General features: G+C 32.2%; 1 protein-coding gene and 1 long non-coding RNA gene across 5 annotated transcripts in view; both read right to left on the reverse strand.

The window, feature by feature from the left end:
• The window catches only part of LOC111049872 (trichohyalin-like), a 38,646-nt gene extending 36,871 nt beyond the window's left edge, over window positions 1–1,775 (reverse strand). For all 4 annotated transcript variants that reach the window (XM_039423100.1, XM_039423098.1, XM_039423099.1 and 1 more), the window contains exon 1: window positions 1,591–1,775. The gene's annotated coding sequence lies outside the window, so the exon portion shown is untranslated. The remainder of the gene's footprint in view (window positions 1–1,590) is intronic.
• An 8,438-nt stretch (window positions 1,776–10,213) lies between these two features.
• Window positions 10,214–11,167, reverse strand: LOC120350340. Its single transcript, XR_005570684.1, has 2 exons — window positions 11,129–11,167; window positions 10,214–10,318 (listed from the first exon to the last, which is right to left on the reverse strand). It is a non-coding gene; the product is annotated as an uncharacterized LOC120350340 (long non-coding RNA).
• Window positions 11,168–18,144: the final 6,977 nt, after the last annotated feature.

Consider the following 18,144-nt stretch of genomic DNA (forward strand, 5'->3'; position numbering starts at 1 on the left):
TGAGCTCACAGCCATAAATTATCATAGTATGATATACTAAGTGGGCTAATAGTCAGTGCTTGAGTTGAAATCAACATTAAACACTCATGAATGATTCTGGTTGAGAATGCTAATAAATTATTCATTTTTAAAGCACATATAAAGGCTCACATTCAACTCCCTAAAGAGCTTTATTGGCAGAATCTATACAATTATCATTCATAATTTCTTCTTGGTCTACAATATAGTACACTGAAATTTAATGAATTTATGAAAAATGGAATATGTACATTATGATTCAAAACGTTTTTAAAATCAGCAACAGCGCATTTAATGAACTAGTGATTACACTTCAAATACTATTCTTGATTCAAAAATTGAGAAATTGAGGAGGCAAAAGCGATTGAATTTTTTATATTATATAAATTTCTCGAAACATGTATTACATTTTTCAATTTCGTGAATGTCTGTATGATGGTGAAAATTGGAATTTATAATAGCAAATAAGCAATATTACTAGTTCATGACAATACAAGTATAGAATAAACATGCATGAATGAAAATTTGTTAAGACTGTGCAAAGGCTAAAAATAAACTTTCTACTGGTGATATTTTTCAAAGTTTTTCGATTTGTATACTATCAAGCTATCAAAATTTAAAAGTTTTCTCAGGAAAACATTTTTTTCGATCATTACTTTTTGAGATATGAGCGCCTAAAGTTTAAATTTTTGTGCCAGAACATTTCAAGTTCGGTGAAAGATAAAACCATGAGATTTTAAGGATAGATTCTTCATGGTATTGTTGATCTAATAAAACAAAAATTTTCTGAAAATGCCATTTTCTGAGAAAGTTATTCAATTTACTAAAAATGACCAAAAATAACTTTTAAACTAAAAGATTGACGAAGAACGTGACAATATTTCAATTGTATGTTATCCTTAAAATCTCATGGTTTTATCTTTCACCGAACTTGAAATGTTCTGGCACAAAAATTTAAACTTTAGGCGCTCATATCTCAAAAAGTAATGATCGAAAAAAATGTTTTCCTGAGAAAACTTTTTAATTTTGATAGCTTGATAATATACAAATCGAAAAACTTTGAAAAATATCACCAGTAGAAAGTTTATTTTTAGCCTTTGCACAGTCTTAACAAGTGAGTGAGGACAAAATTTTGAACCGTTGGCCGCGCTACAAGTTAAAACTCTGTATGTAACTTTGAAAAATGTATGTGCTTAAACTAACAGAGCTACATAGGAGAGTGATTTGAACTAACAAATAAGATCGGCATGGCAAATTTAACAACCGCCAGCCTCTGGACCGACCCTTGCGGGGTGGCCCGCTTCCTGGGCCTTGAGACGGAGGAAGAGTGATACGGCGGGATCCTGAGTTGCTACTAAAACAACAATCGGCATGGCGTGCCAAATCCATTGAGAAATCTACTAATGCATGCTTCCTAGATTATTTTCTTCATTCAGAAAAACATACATTGTATCAACTCTAGAAATTTACCACGTTCAGATATTTGGTTATATGATGAAGATGATATTTTTACTAATCAGTATTTCTAAGTTGGTATCACATGAATTGTGTTATCACATCTAAATATTGTACCTTGCTTTCAATTGTTACGAGCTTCTCAAGCGCTTCGTTCAACTCGACCTGCAAATTCTCTGTTTCCTTCTCGCGGTCCTTAAGTGCATGCTCAATCTGTCTGTTCTTTTCGACAGCACTTTCCCGCACCGCTTCTTCTTTTGTTAGGAGTTCCTTCAAATCTTCCACTTCATTGTTCGCTGCTTCTAGCCTTTGCCCTAAAAAATATACAAATTAATACACACCTCATTCCAGATAAATTAAAATCTGTCTAAGAATTTAGCTAAAAGAATAAATAGATTTATTCATTCCTTTGATTGAATGCCGCACGAAAAATGGTAAGTTACATTTAAAATAGAATAGAATAAATAGATTTAGAATAGAATAAGATAAATAGAATAGAATAGAGTAGATTTATTCATTCCTTTGATTGAATGCCGCACGAAAAGTGGTAATTTACATTTAAAATGTTTCATAAAAAAATTGATCGGTTAATTTGATAAAATAATATTTCTTTTATCTCTATTTATTAATACTATTAGAAAACCCTTCGATAATAGATAATAGTGTTATTTTATTAAAAAAAATAAAAATTGTTATAATATTAAACGAAAACATTCATTTTCATATACATCAATACTAAAAAAGTCAGCCAAAATGTAAAGCATGTGAAATGCTCCAATGTAAAAATAAGGGCCACAGTGCATGTCATTAAACAATTTTAAAATATATTTGATTAATACAGGTCTGCTACTGGAAATGAATGTTCTAAGACTCCACTATTTCAGTTTGTTTTACACATTATGATATTTATAGTCTTTGGTGTATGAAACTAAACCTCGTAAACTTGAATAATATCTTCAAGAATACACAGAAATACCAGAAAATGGCTCAGATCAATCACCAACTATTGGAAATGAAAGTAATAGTTTGAATAATTATTATGAATTTCAAGAGCGACTCAACCTTTGGTGGTTTGAGAATAAGCACCAACTGAACAATATTACTTCTCATACATAGGTAAGTCGAATTGGGCATACAGTATTATAAAGAAGTTATATCTGCCAAAAAAAATATATTTTTGAACTTGAAATATTGTGTTGTTCATTAGTAAAATGCCAGTTTTCCGTGGCGGTCCATTTACAATACATCTATGTGTAGGGAATAACCCAGCGAGATCAGTCTCAATCAGCAAAATGTCAAGTATGTGTTATCAGTTGATCCAGTTTGGTGCATCCCAACCCAATATGTATTTCTGTTCCATTATGCATTACGGAGTAACCGACTGAGACCTATCCCCGGTGATGAATGCAATGAGGCCAAATACTTATTCATATGATTTGTAATAATTGTATTCACAATAAATAAATTTAAAAACTTACTCAAGGAGATTATGACGGAGTCTTTCACTTGAAGACTATTCTTGAGTTCTGATCTTTCGACTTCCAAGTTATGCATTTCTTCCTCCAACTCTCTGCTAATGTTAGAATCGGCAGATACATTTATAGATGTTCTTCGTAGGACGGGAGGAGACTGAAAAGTAATAGTTTTGTATGAATTATAAACATAACTAGCCTATTATATATTTAAAAGTATTATAATAATTACATTAAAAATATACTGTATAAGATAGAAAAACTTCTGATATATAGCAAAAAACTACGAAAAGCGAGCGACCTTGATCAATAGATTGCATTTCATAACAATAATTATTAGATACTTGTAATCTCTCACTAATCTTTCATCTCTAACATAACTATAAAGCATGTTTTTCAATTACGGCTCTGGAATAAAATATAACCGCACAAAGTCATCTCAATGATTTTATTTTCACAAAGCTATGCATTTCAATATAATTTTGTACATAATATCCTTCAATAATGAGGCACTTGTCTTGAAGTTTCAACACTTCATGAGCACCCTCATAGAATCAAAATAATTTCGCAGAGATATGTCAATAACTTTCCTTTTACATAATACTAAGTCAGGAACGTTTTACGGTTCACCAGTCTCACACTCATGGTTCCTACTAGAATAGGACCTCGTCAATTGTTGATCTGGAATCTTGAGGCAGTATGACACTCCCACATGACTTGCTAACCGCTACATCAATAGCATGATTCATGTTTCAAAACCAAGAGAGTGACACAAAAAACCCATTAATTTTACAAAATTTTTGAATTAAATCTGTGAATAGAAAAATCTCAACATTGATTCAATCCATTGCATAACATTGTCTACAATAATATTTTCTCACCCGATTCCTGAATGTATTATAAAAATTTATATTTAAATGAATAAAAAATATTCCTAATCATAAAAATTTGACATTGAATTGTTCCTTCCTCTGAAATGTTTTCTTCTACAATCAAATGATTAGATAAAAATATGAGTTGAAAGTAGAACTTTAAGAATTTAAAAGTATAAGATCTTCAATACTACTTACTGAAAAAAAATCCTTCAATGGTGAAGAATTAGGCACCGGGTGTCTACTTCTCATTTGCGATACCGGAGTCCTCAGCGAGTCATCTCTAACTACCTTAACTGAAATCATTTCAAATTATAAAAAGCTATTCCACCAGGTGAAGACAATCCAAACAGAGCTGTTTTGTATTGACATTTGAAAATATATCAATCAACAGACATAAACCACTACTTCCCTGGGTAATCAGAAAAATTGATCCATTTTTTATACGCCCCGCCCACCACAACCAATCAGAACACAGTGATGCAGATTATATTTTTGAAAATTTGTTCAAGTTTATGAGTTGCTACCTTTCTGGCGGAATCAAAAATCAATGGTGCTGCAAAAGATTTTCGAATTCTCTTGTGAAATGGGATAAAGACGTGGTTTAAACTAATCAAAATTATCTTAAAAATATTTTTGTGAAACCTGCTTGGATAAGAAACGCTATGTTTAATGGTCACAATGTGTCGACCTCTCTTAAATTACTATCCTTATTCCCAGCCTATTCCCAACCTATTACTTGAGGTAGATTTAATTTCAAAGTTAGATTCTATAAATATTCAAAGTAAATGCTCATTATATTTATGCATGATACTCACCAGCATTAGCAATTGCAGCGTTAAGAGAATCCCTTTTCATGTCTTTTGATAGGATTGTTTCCAAAAACTTTTCCACGGCCTTCTGAGTGGTTTGGTCCATTTTAAAAAGAGGAGATCTAAAATCTGGCTCTTCTACTTTCAATGCAGTTATTGCCAGGAAAATCGACACTGGATATTCATAATCCTTGTGTGAAGGGTTGAATTCGAACTTTTCTGAAATTATTTCAGGACATGCACCTGAAATCATCAGAGAACAAATTGAATTGGAGAGTTGGGGCTATTATCTTTAGAATATTTAGAAAGTTTCTCAATTGATGACAGAAATGATGTAAAAGAATCATTGAAAATACAAAATGAAAATCTCAATATTTGATGATATTCAAATCAACTTATCACTTCATCAAAACTTAACTTATTACTTCACATTCATCAACTTATCAATCACTTGTTAATGCTGTAATGTTTTATGAATATGACATTTCTACTTTTTGCTTTCTTGCTGGTTGACAATAACATTTATTTAGCCTATAATAGTAATGACATAGAGAAACAATAGCGTAAGTAGATATCCCATGGTATAGGGAATTTATGTCGAACTTTTACTGTTATCTCAAGCCGATTACTGTAGATTATTGTCAATTTTTACTGTTTTGTTGAGGTGAGTGTATGAACGGGACAATATGAGAGACTACCAGCGTCACACAGCTGCATAGGAAAGAACTACGTGAACTATCGGCTTGGGATAACAGTAAAAGTTGCGACATAAACGCCCTATACCATGGGATATCTACTTATGCTATCGTTTCTCTATGGTAATGAGTCCATAAATTATAGGCATTATTACCTTCAATAAAATCAAATGAGTTTTTTCTCATGTTTTCAAACCCAAATTTTCATCATGATCTATAAAATTAAAGAGTAAAGTGTACAAATAAATCGCTTCTAAAGTGCTACTTACTTTCCAAAAACATTTGCAGAATTTTCTCTTTTGGTACCCTATCGAATTCATTTTTCCTGGAACAATAATATTTGAACGTGTTATAAATGGGACAATAACAAATTTCAATAAGCATAGATTTATATAAGTAAACATAGAAGTAAGTATAGATTTATATAAGTACAGTTCAGTTCGAGTCATGGTGGAGAACGGATGTTCCTTTCGATTACAATGTTCTTATCTCTAGAAAATCTCCGGAGTAATCTCGTCGTCCATATTTCTATCAAGTTTGAGTGAACTATACCGGTTGATTCAATTAATATTATGTATTAATTTTCATTTTGAAAGCATCAATAGTATTGTATCTAGTGCAATGAAATGAGTTCATGTGGGAAGTGCGGTCTATCAATTAGTCGGCAAAAGAGTTCAAATATTGTGTGTATAATTATTGTAGTGTTCGTTTTCACTGGGCCTGTGCTAATATTAACAGAAAATATAATAGACTCTCTAAAAGGAAACTTGGATTGTCAGAAGTGTGTGCAAGAAAAGTCTTTATTCATCAAGAGTAGTGATTCATCAAGAGTAGTGATTCATCACGTGTTGAAGATATCAATTTAGAGAACTTTGAAATTTCTTCAAATTTGAAAGAAATTAAGAAGATTATATCTTCTGCGAATGATGAACTTGCCGGAAAAATTAAATCTCAAATTACGGAATTAAAAACCGATTTCAAAAACTTAAGAGATCGATAAATAAGTCTGTTGAGTTTCATCAGAAACAGGTGAAGGACAATTAACTGATAGTCAAACAACAAGGTGAACTAATAAAAAATCAACAAATTATTACAGTATTGATAAAATTTTGAATGAAAATAACTTATTGAAAAATAAATTAAAATGTTGAAATCGAATTTTGATTCCGTTTTACAAGACAGTAAAAATAACAGTGTAGAAATTCATGATTTACCGATCGAACAGGATGAAACTTTGTTATCGGCAGTATTCTGATTATCTGTAGCGCTAAGCTTCAAATTCAACTCGGATATGCTAGATTCTTGTTTCATGCTGAAAAATCTGGTGTGGTACACTCACAATACTTTCCTTGCTCATTGATCTATAAGCCTCATTCCTAAGGTGCGTACAGACTTTCGCTCTGCTCCGCAACCGAACGTCACTCCAGCAGAGCGATTGATGATCGACCGGGGAGCAACAATGGTTCGACCGGGGAACGCGAGAAGATCTAACATCTTCCGTAACGTTCATGATGGGTGCGTGGGCGGCGCGACTGTGATTCGATGGAGGAACGAGGGCGGTACGAGGGAGGATCGTGCTCGGTGCGGGTTGGAAGAGCGTATATGTGTACGCAGCTTTAAACGAGAATAATTTAGGGGGATTACATAGGCTAATGCCGATTGGAGGTTAAATATTTAAAACTACGATTATACTATTGTTATTGTTTTCAGAGTACATTTTCCTTTGTTTGAATTGTGGAATTTGATGATTTTTTTGAAAGTTGTAGTACATTTTCCTTTGTTTGAATTTTGGAATTTGATGATTTTTTTGAAAGTTGTAAAAACAGCTGTTCTACAAAAAAATTTCGACTATGTGTTCTTTTGAATAAACTGCTCTACCTACCAACCTCACGCACGAGAAGGAGGTTACAAAGTCAATTTTTTCAAGGATGGGGTGGACCCCCTGTTAGTTTCCCAGGGATGAGACTCATGCCAGTTAATAGAGCTGATAAATAAATGAATTTGAAAAAAATCGGTCAAGGCATTTTTGAGAAAATCGTGATAGAAATTTAACAAAATTCATTCTTTTCAAGAATATTACGTAGCTCCAGCAATTTTCCCAGAAATGAGACCCATGTCAGTTGATAGGGCTTATAAATAGCTACCTGGGGTATAAATTTAAAGGAAATCGTTGGAGCCGTTTTTGAGAAAACCGTGAAAAACATGGTTTTTAGCCATTATCCGCCATTTTGAATTGAATTTTATTGAATTTCTTATTGTCAGATCCTCATGGTATAAGGACCTTAAGTTTAAAATTTCAAGTTAATCGGTTAACTAGGAATGGAGTTATCGTGTTCACAAACACACACATACACACACCAACATCCAAAAATCATGTTTTTGGACTCGGGACCTTGAAACGTATAGAAATCATGAAATTAGGGTACCTCAATTTTTTTGGAAAGCAATACTTTCCTTACCTATGGTAATAGGGCAAGGAAAGTAAAAAGATCGCGTCAGTTCCTCCTAAAGTATTTGTTTTAAAATTTCTTAGGAAAACGGATCGAAAATAATTCATGAGATTAAAAAAGTCAGGCCTAATTAGAACACGTCTCATGTTTTTGCAAAGACTGAATCTCCTATCTATATTAATGATGTTCTTACAACCGATAAAAGGAAATTGTTGAAAGAGGCTAGGGACAAGAAAGCACAGCATGGATGGAAATACTGTTGGACTCGAAATGGAAGAGTTTTCTGAGGAAATCAGATACAAGTAAAGTACATCTAAAAGATAATATTGATGAGCTTGATGGAATTTTTTCTCCCTGTTAGCCAGAGTCAGACAAAATGAACCACTTCTGTTAGGTAGTAACTTTTGATGATTGGTCTATTGGATGAGATTCATCTTTTTTTAATTTGTAATTTCTGCAAAGTTAATTTACAGTATTATTTTTTCCATTGTTTATTATATCTTTTAGTTGATGGTTGATCAATCCTTGAGTTCAGATGAAGATAAGAGTTTAATTATATATTACCAGAATGTTCGAGGGTTAAGAACGAAAACTAATTGTTTATTTGAATCAGTAACTACCCGATTATTGCGTTGACTGAAACTTGGCTACACGATGATATATTTGATAACGAGTTTATTGATTCTAGGTATTTAGTTTGGCAAAGTGATCGTTTTGATGAGAGAGAAGGTGGTGTTTTGTTAGCAATTTATAAGAAATAATCCAAGTTATCTATTGTTTTCGTGTTCTACGTCTGATTGTAATTCTCTTACCATCAGAGTAAATATGAATAATTCCAACATTATTATTATTAATGTTGTATACTTTCGACCAGCATGTGATAAAAAAGTTTATTTTGATTTTTTCCATGTTTGAGAATGAAATATTTTTTAATAATAATTTTAAATATATATTTTTAGGTGATTATACTTTAATAAATTTTTATCGTTGGAATAATAGTAATGATCCAGAATTGATAGATAAAAAACTAGTAGCATTATCTAAATTCATGAATTTATTAAATTTACAATCGTTTAATAATATAGTGAATTCAACTGGCAGAGTGTTGGATCTTGTTCTATCAAGTATAAGAGTTGAAGCTCATCGGGAATTAGATGTTTTAGTAGCTGTTGATTTGTATCATCCTCCATTGAATATTGTAATGGAGATACCAAAGAGCCGCTTTATAGTTCCTAGACGTGAAAATATGCCTCAGAAGAATAAATAATTATGTATTTAGAAGAGCTAATATCTCAGAGCTTAAAAATTATTGAATGAATCTGACTGGAGTCAGTTATATGAATTAAATAATTTAGATATAGCAGTTGAATATTTTTATAAAACTTTGTTCGAATTTTTCGATCTGTGTATACCATTGAAAGCACTAAGCCCTGAAAAGAGACATCCAATTTGGTTTTCGCAAGAAATAATAAGGCTTTGCAAGGAGGATAGATTAGCTGAAAAGATCACATTTTTTAATGAAGTTTTCAGAGAAGTTCGTGCAGATCTTAGAATTAATGTAGCATATTTATATGAATTATATTCGGTATGTGGAGAATTCAGTTTCTAGAGATGTAAGTTTGTTCTGGACATATGTAGCCTAAAATGTTTAATGTCTAAAACAAAAAAAATTTAATGAGATGACATATTGTAGGTTTCAATTTAGGGGAAGTGAGTGAGATAGATGTAGTTAACGCTTTCAAAGATTTGAAGAATAAAAGAAGTAGTGGTCCAGATGGTATACCTACTCATTTTTTCAAAAAATTGAAGAATGAACTAATTTTGCCATTATTGTATTATTTCATTTGTCAATTAGAAGCAATCAATTCTCCTCTGGAAAGAAGCTAAAATCACTCCTATTTTTAAATCAAAGAAAATGAGATAAGTATTTTAGGCCTGTAGCTATTCTTAATAGTGGAGCTAAAGTTTTTGAAAATATTATATATGGGAAGCTAATTGAATACACTAAATGTTATATCAGTTTCAAACAACATGGTTTTTATCCACAGCGATCAACAGAATCCAATTTATTATGTTTTTCATATTTTGTAAAATAAGGCTCTCGATAATAATGGTATTGTTGATGTAGTAAAAACTGACTTTAAAAAAGCGTTTGATACTGTATTACATGATAAGTTACTACTCAAGTTATATAATTTTGGATGTTCGAATGGTACTGTCAAATGTTTTAATTCCTATTTAGATAATAGAGAGTCTTATGTATTTTTCTTCAAAAAAATTCATTGCAAAATCAGGTGTACCCAAGGTTCAAAACGGTTCAAGGTTCTCATCCTGTAGTGAGTAGTTGCTATTAGTTACTAAGCGGCTGGTGCGCTGATCAAAATTACCAATCTATAACTTTTACCAACTTTATGGCGTGAATCTAACTATAGGTACTTACCTTATTATAGTGATAACGTCTTTGAAAAACTGGGATTCGCAATTGAGCTCTTGGATTTTGGTAATTTTGTTTATATTGAGAAGTTCATCGCATAGACAGTTCACCTGAAATAATAATATATAAATGTTTAAGTAGTCTATATATTTGATGTATAGGGCTACTTGATATTTTTTTAAATAATTAATACCCTATCAGAGCTACTTTATAATTATTTTTCTAAGGCTCAACTCGAATCAAAATGGCTGCAACTTTACAGGTTTAATGCATGCAAAATTGTGCTAGTTTGAACTTGATTTATTTCAAAAACAATACCAGTGACCGCCGTTCAATTTTTGTGCTGCTCAAAATAGTATGTTATTTCAACTCAAACTTACGCGACTCAGGTCGAGTAAAGATTCGACTCTAGTCGAGAGCATGAGTTTTCAAATGGTGACATTGCGGAGACTAGAATCGACTGGTCTGAGTGTCTCCATTTGAAAACACATGCTCTCGACTAGAGTCGAGTCTACTCGACCTGAGTCGCGTAAGATTGAGTTGAAATAACATACTATTTTGAGCACAAAAATTATACGGCGGTCACTATTGTTTTTAAAATAAATCAAGTACAAACTATCATAATTTTGCATGCATTCAACCTGTTAAGTTGCAGCCATTTTGATTATTGAAATCCATTATTGCAAAACCGTTTAAATTACAACTTAAATAAGTTTTGAAATCAATTCATGCACTTTATTCTATAACCTATCAAGCTAGTTACTGAAAAAATTACATCAAAAAGCCATACCGGTACAAATGAAAACCCGACTTTGCTAAGTTCAGGTAACTTTACAGTGAATACTGATTATAGTTTATTACTAAATGTTATGGTGATACCTAATCTCAAAATTCAATTAAATTCTCAAATATTTCCTTACCCAAGTGACAAGAACATTGTTCCACTCCATTTTATTTCGTAAAATTCACCTTTTCAAAATTTTCAACAAGTACCGCTTACAAGAAAACTTATAGCGCAACCGTGATGTAACATCATAAATTTTGAATAGATTGATAATATTCTGTAAATAATCCACCAGAGTAATTTAGATCTTGATAAAATTATGTAAATAGTAATCTATAAATACAAAAAAGATAAACCTATTTTAACTCATAAAATATTAAAATCAGGATTCAAATTTACAATCGGCGTCAAGAAACTTTTCCACTTCAACATAGGACTGACCGAGACCTACTGAGACTGATCAGTTGAGAGTTTAGCAATCTACAGTCACAATTGCAGATTAGATTAAAACAATCAATATTTCTGGTTCAAACGGAAATATTTCAGAACTGAATCAAAAATCAATATGATCAACTAAAAATTAATTCGAAGATCAACATGATTGACTCCGAATTAAAACCGATTCTGTACTGTAACGTATATTTTTTGAAATGAAAACAGAAAAGAAAACAAGATAGAGGTGTGATACTGTGATAGAGGTTCTTGTCAGTTTGGCCAACCTTAATAATGTTTTCAATGGGCAAGATGAAGTGTTTACTCTTAACTTATTCTCCCAAAAGTGACTGAACAATTTCACATCGTTAAAAGTTATCTAATATTCAATGTCTTTGAAGGCTTACCACACACAGTCTCACCAGCGCATGCACTTTATTGTATTCCAGTACTACAGTTTAGATACCTTGATAATCACAAATAGTTCAGTCACTATATTATACATTTTCCTACATTTACCTTGGAAAGTGACCTGCACTGATTACAGAACGCAAAGAATCACTAGTAATACCTTTGACTATAGAAAGAATAGACATATTATGGGATACGCGGATTCGAAGACGGCACAAGTGTCGCGGCTCTAACGGCGCGTAAGGTGAAACTACTCATTCTTAGCTTAGTCCGATAGCGCCGCGTGTGGCTAGCTTGCGAATCACCAGCCTTACTCCCCGCCACCATACCCAGCCATAGACAGAGAAAGTGGAGCTGGCGCCTGCTGTCTCACTCCGGTTTCTGACTTTTCTCCTTTCTCCGAGAACTAGTTAGCGAATCGAATCACCAGCCTTCATGCTCTACCGCCCTACCTAGGGAACTATAAAAACTTAAGGTATTTATAGTTCCCTAGCCCTACCATACCAGTGCCAGAGAAGTTTTATCTGAAGCCTGATAATCGGGAATCTAAAATCACACTTTGCATTGATGTGGCGGAGCTCCTCAAATTTTTCACACACACACATATACCCAATACCAAAACCAATACCCAAAAACCACTTTTTTGGACTCAGGGGGCCTTGAAACGTATAGAAATCTAGAAATTCGGGTACCTTATTTTTTTCGGAAAGCAATACTTTCCTTACCTATGGTAATAGGGCAAGGAAAGTAATAATAGTAATTACAGTAATTTCAAAATTGCCTATTTTCAAATTATGGTAAAGAAAGGAATTTACAATGTTTATTTTTTAGTGCCGGGATGGTGGTTTATAGTGACTACTGTATCAAGACAGTGTGGACAAAACTTGTGACGTGTCGCTCCAGATTGGCTATAATGAGGTCCACATTGTAATGGGAGTGTTTGATTAGCAATTGCATTGCTATCCTTGTATATTATTATCATTATTCATTATTTTAGATTTTTCCAATTCATGTTATTATCTATAAAATTTAGTTTAAGAATTCTAATTGTTTCACTTGTTGCAATGCTAGTATACATGTTGGTTACATCAAATGATAGGAAAATAGCTGGAAATTAGTTGGAATTTTTATACCTTTAATTTTTTGAACCAAATTATATGTGTTTTTATGCTATGGGTTTCTTCCGTTATTATCTTTTGAAGTAGTAATTTATTCATATATTTGCAAGCTTTATATGCAGGAGCATTACAATACTTTACTACTGGCCTTATTGGTATTCCAACCTTATAAATGTATTTTTGATCGGTATATTAAACATTGGAGATAAAGGATTTATCATTTTCATGATACGATATTATTAATATTTTTACTACATTCATGATCATTCTGTTGAATTTTCAAATGTCAAATCTCTCAATTTAAATCAAATGTTTTCAAATTGTTATCTATAATGAATTTTTTCACTTTATCATTATAATCTATTTGTTTTATGATAACTGTAGTAGGCCTACTTCCCTTGTCTGCTTTTGTGCTAATGGCATTCCCATTTTTCAATTTGTTTTAAATAGATTCCAAGTTACATGTCTTCTTTAGAACTTTTCAAAAAAGAATTTTTCTTTCAATAATAGGTTTTATCTATGCTTCAATATAGATATTGAATTCTTTTATTGATTCACTATTAAAATGATTCTCAATTTATTCTTGTATTATCTGATTCTTTTTATCTGATAATAGCATTATATAGCCAAAACATGTGACTAGATAATTTTAAAAAGGGTAACTACTAAGTTTCCATCTTATTTATATTCAACAGTAGCCCTAAAAAATAGACGATATTTACTGGAAATTTACTTTGCTCATTATTGCTGTAATTTGTGAGTTAAGTTGATTGATTTTTAATGTATGGTACTATAATATAATCTGAGTACCCGATACAGGTTAGAAGTTCGTATCTGCAATTGTTATTGAGATACAAGTTGAAAAAAGTTCAAAGTCGAGTTAAAATCTAAACTTTTCAAACAGTTTTTTCTTGATTTTTTTTCACAGTAACAATATTTTTCCAATAATGAAAAAACTTTGCCATTTTATAAACTATCGAATGAGTATAAATTTTCCAGGAAAACTTCAAAACTAGAGTGTTAAAAAATGAAAATTTTCAAGAAGTGCACCCTAAAGACATCTTTTCGTTGTTTTAAATTCATACCATTGAGATTCAATTGAGTGAGAAGAAAAAATCAATCTGTTCATTAATCAGCTGCTCTGATAGAATAGAAAGTTTTTCTAATGCTCACCCAACAATTCTCGCAGTCATTGTATGTAAAGTAATGTGCTTCCAGTCGGTCGATAATGATGTCTTTCCAGTCAATAGTCAAGTGTTCCCATTTCATTCGTTTGTGTTCCTGAGTTATTAAGTCTAGTTTTTTCATGTGTGTTTGATTGTTCCAATTCACTATTTCAGTTTTGTTGTTTTCTGTTTACAAGTTTATATTTTAGTTAGAGTATTGTTTTCGAGTGTAGTTTGTTCGAGTTTTTTTTAGTTTATTAGTATGATAGGCCTAAGTCTTTTTTTTTACTCAAGTTCAATAAGTTATCAAGTGTCCGTGTTTATTATCGTTATCAACATGAAATTCTCCACAATTGAGTATACAGACATGCTATTGGTATATGCAGAATGTGAATACAACTCAAAAGAGGCGGAGAGACTTTACAGAAGACGCTTCCCTCATCGACAACATCCTTCTTTGAACTCCTCCTCCTCGACTTTGAACTTTTTTCAACTTGTATCTCAAGCCCAATAACTTTCTTTAATAACAATTGCAGATACGAACTTCTAACTAGTTTCATTGAATTTCTCAGCCAAATTTCCTACAGAAAAAGTATTTTTACGCCCTCAATCACTCGACACAAAGCTATCAAATTGCAGACAATTATTCACACTCAAACAAGATAAGTCTCGTTTTCAATTAAAAAATCGTATTTTAAACTGAAATTCTGATTCGAGGATTCGAGCTAGACACCTGTATTTGGTCTCATTCGAAAGATAATCAAAAAAGGAAGTTTTTGCGCTATAAAAAATTATTTCGTACCCTGGAAAAAAAATCGAGAAAAATGTGTCTGAAGTTTTCAAAAAACTTCAAAATCACTCTTTTTCAACTTTGACCGCTAAAAAATACTACTCAATAATCGACTTTTGCATGTTTTATACCTCAATTCAATGTCAAATTTTGTCCTCTTTTCTACAATGTACTTAAAATTCACTTAAGACCAAAGGTTCTTGAGATATTGACGATTTAATGACTGGAAGTACGCCTACTTGAAAAATATCGAAAAATCGATATATCTCGAAAACGAAGGTCGATAGGAGAAAATTTTACTGAACAATTTTTGTTGCAAATTGCATGTAGAATCTATGGTAGCCAGGGTTTACACCTTATCTGGGACACCCTGTATATATATATATATAAATTAATGTCTGTATGTAAGATAGTTGATAGTTCCCTATAGGACTTATTAAATATATGTAGATTCGTGGGTAAGCCGGAATATGTTTATTCAAGTGTTAGAACTGACAGTAGTCAAGCTTCAGCTTTCAAAAACAAAGGTTGTCAAAACATTCATAGCTTATTATTATCTCTCATTTATCACAGAGAGAATAAATGAACATAGCTTCAACATAGTGCTTATAGAATAAATTGTTCTTTCAAAGGTATGAGAGTGCAATAACGCATATGTAAATTATTTTATAATCTCCTATAAATCAATAACATGATTCAAAAAGATGGAATTGGCAGGAGTAGGCCTATATTCTTGACTTGGCCGGTGATGTTGCGAATCAGTGGTGATGTGTGAAACGAGTGTGCTTTGAGATTGTGTTTGTGATAGCATGAGCGTTATGGCAGAGGTGATAGGAGGGAGTGGAAGAGAGAAAGAGATATGTGTGAGAGAGCGCGTGAATGGAGGGAGTGGAAGAGAGAAAGAGATATGTGCGAGAGAGCGCGAAAACGGAGGGAGTGGAAGAGAGAAAGAGATATGTGCGAGAGAGCGCGAGAAAGACAAGTAGCGCAGCTCTAGCGGCACGTACCAGAACTCCGTCTTGAGTTACGCGAACTGCCGTCATCAAACTAATGCATTGGATAATATGTCTATTCTTTCTATAGTCAAAGGTAATACTTTGCGCACTCTTAATTGACCGAACGAGGTGAGGTCTAAGATTCAAGTCGACGGTTTGGCATTTCTCCTAATGTTTAAATGTTTATATATTTATATGTTGCGCATTTACGGCGAAACGCGGTAATAGATTTTCATGAAATTTGACAGGTATGTTCCTTTTTAAATTGCGCGTCGACGTAAATACAAGGTTTTTGGAAATTTTGCATTTCGAGGATAATAGGCCTATAAAAGGAAAAAGGAGACTCCTTCATACGCCAATATTAGAGTAAAAATCAGACTATAGAATTATTCATCATAAATCAGATGACAAGTGATTACACAAATATGTGGAGAAGCCAGTCTATTACTGTATTTGTATAAGGCCTATAGTTTCAATCAAAGACGTTAAAGAGGTATATATTTTTAAGCTCAAAGACCTTAAAGATGCAGATATTTCTTTATGCAAAGATATCTCTTTAAGGTCTTTGTTTAAGCTGGATTTACACCAAAGTTATTAACAAAATGGTTATAAATAACTTAATCCTAATAGATTCTATTAGATTGAATAAACACATATGTTCATCATGTGTATGATAAGTTATGTTCCATCTAATATAATCTGAAAGGATTGAGTTATTAACATTTTTTTTTCTTTTAATTTGGTCTAATTGCAGCTTTAAGGTCTTTGGTTTCAATATTTTGTTTTGCAGTCATGGTATTATTATGCGTGCCCATCAGTATCAATATTCTCACATTCGAAAAAACTAACTTAAAAGGTGAATAAAAATAAACAAATGAACTGAATAATGCTGGAGAAATTATAATATTTTTGATTCTGAAAAATTAATTTTCATCAGATAGAAATACCTTCAGATATTTCATCTTGTCAGCTGGTGGAATTGAAAGTATGTGGAATTGGAAATACCGGTATATCGAATTCACAATATCGATCGTTATTAGCAAAAATGTGTAGATGTGGGATAAAACAAATTTATCGCAAAACAAAAATGAAGGGTTCTATAGTTAACCTAAAATAAATTCATCAACACAATGAACACATCAACTGTCGTTTGAAACAGATAACAGAGTTTTGAAAACTTGCATAATAATATTATGTACATGACTATTATTTTATAAACCATTTTAATTCGTGTTTTTACGGTTGGTTATGGTATTAGTTATAACATGAAGTATCAATAATGTAGCCTACCTAATAAAAAAAATCTTTATTATAACAAGAAAGAATCTGACTCTCATGTTGGTAAGTATTTCATTATTTAGGTTAATTTAAATCTTTCTATTGGAATATTATGACAGTTTATGTTGCTATTTATCTATGATAACAATTAAGGTTTTAATTCAGAGCTCGAGGCATTGATGAAAGGCCGAAATATTTTAAAATTTATAAAGGCACAGCGGCTTAGATGGTTTGGACATATCTGTAGAATGAACGAAAACAGAATGCCTAAAATAATATTCAAGGAGAGGCTACATTCAAGAAGAAAGATAGGAAGGCCGAGAATAAGATGGGAAGATGAAGTGAGAGGCGATCTCCAAAAAATGGGATATAGAGGATGGAGACAATTAACAGAGGACCGAGAAGCGTGGAGAGCTGTAGTGGAGGCGGCCAAAGCTCATATCGGGCTGTAGTGCTAAAGAAGAACAATTAAGGTTTACTTTTCAAAGTTGTTGGTCATTAGCTTAGTTACATAGGAACAGTATTTCCTTATACATTTAGAGTTGAACAATAAGCAAGTTTCACTGTGAATCAATAAGATTGGTTGATGAACATTGCTTCATTGTTTATCACTTTATTTTATAATCATGGGTATCACATAAAATAATACAATAAGGAAAATAACTATAATTATATTTTCAATGTTTTCAAAAACAGCAAACTTAAAACTAGAGTAGCATATCTATCATATCATTATTATCTAGCATGTCTATCATATCATTCCAGAAAATAAGTTAGACTTGAACCATTTCTCAATAACAAACACATTACCAGTGCTCCCACTTTGGCACCGATATTTTGAGTGCCAGATATTTCCAATTCCGCCATCTGACAAACAAATAATTTGAGTTCCAGATACTCCCAATTCCGCCTAGCAACATATTTTGAGTTCCGGATATTTCCAATAATTCTACCAAGCAACA

The sequence above is a fragment of the Nilaparvata lugens genome, chromosome 3, assembly GCF_014356525.2.
Source record: "Nilaparvata lugens isolate BPH chromosome 3, ASM1435652v1, whole genome shotgun sequence".
Taxonomy (NCBI): Eukaryota; Metazoa; Arthropoda; class Insecta; order Hemiptera; family Delphacidae; genus Nilaparvata; species Nilaparvata lugens.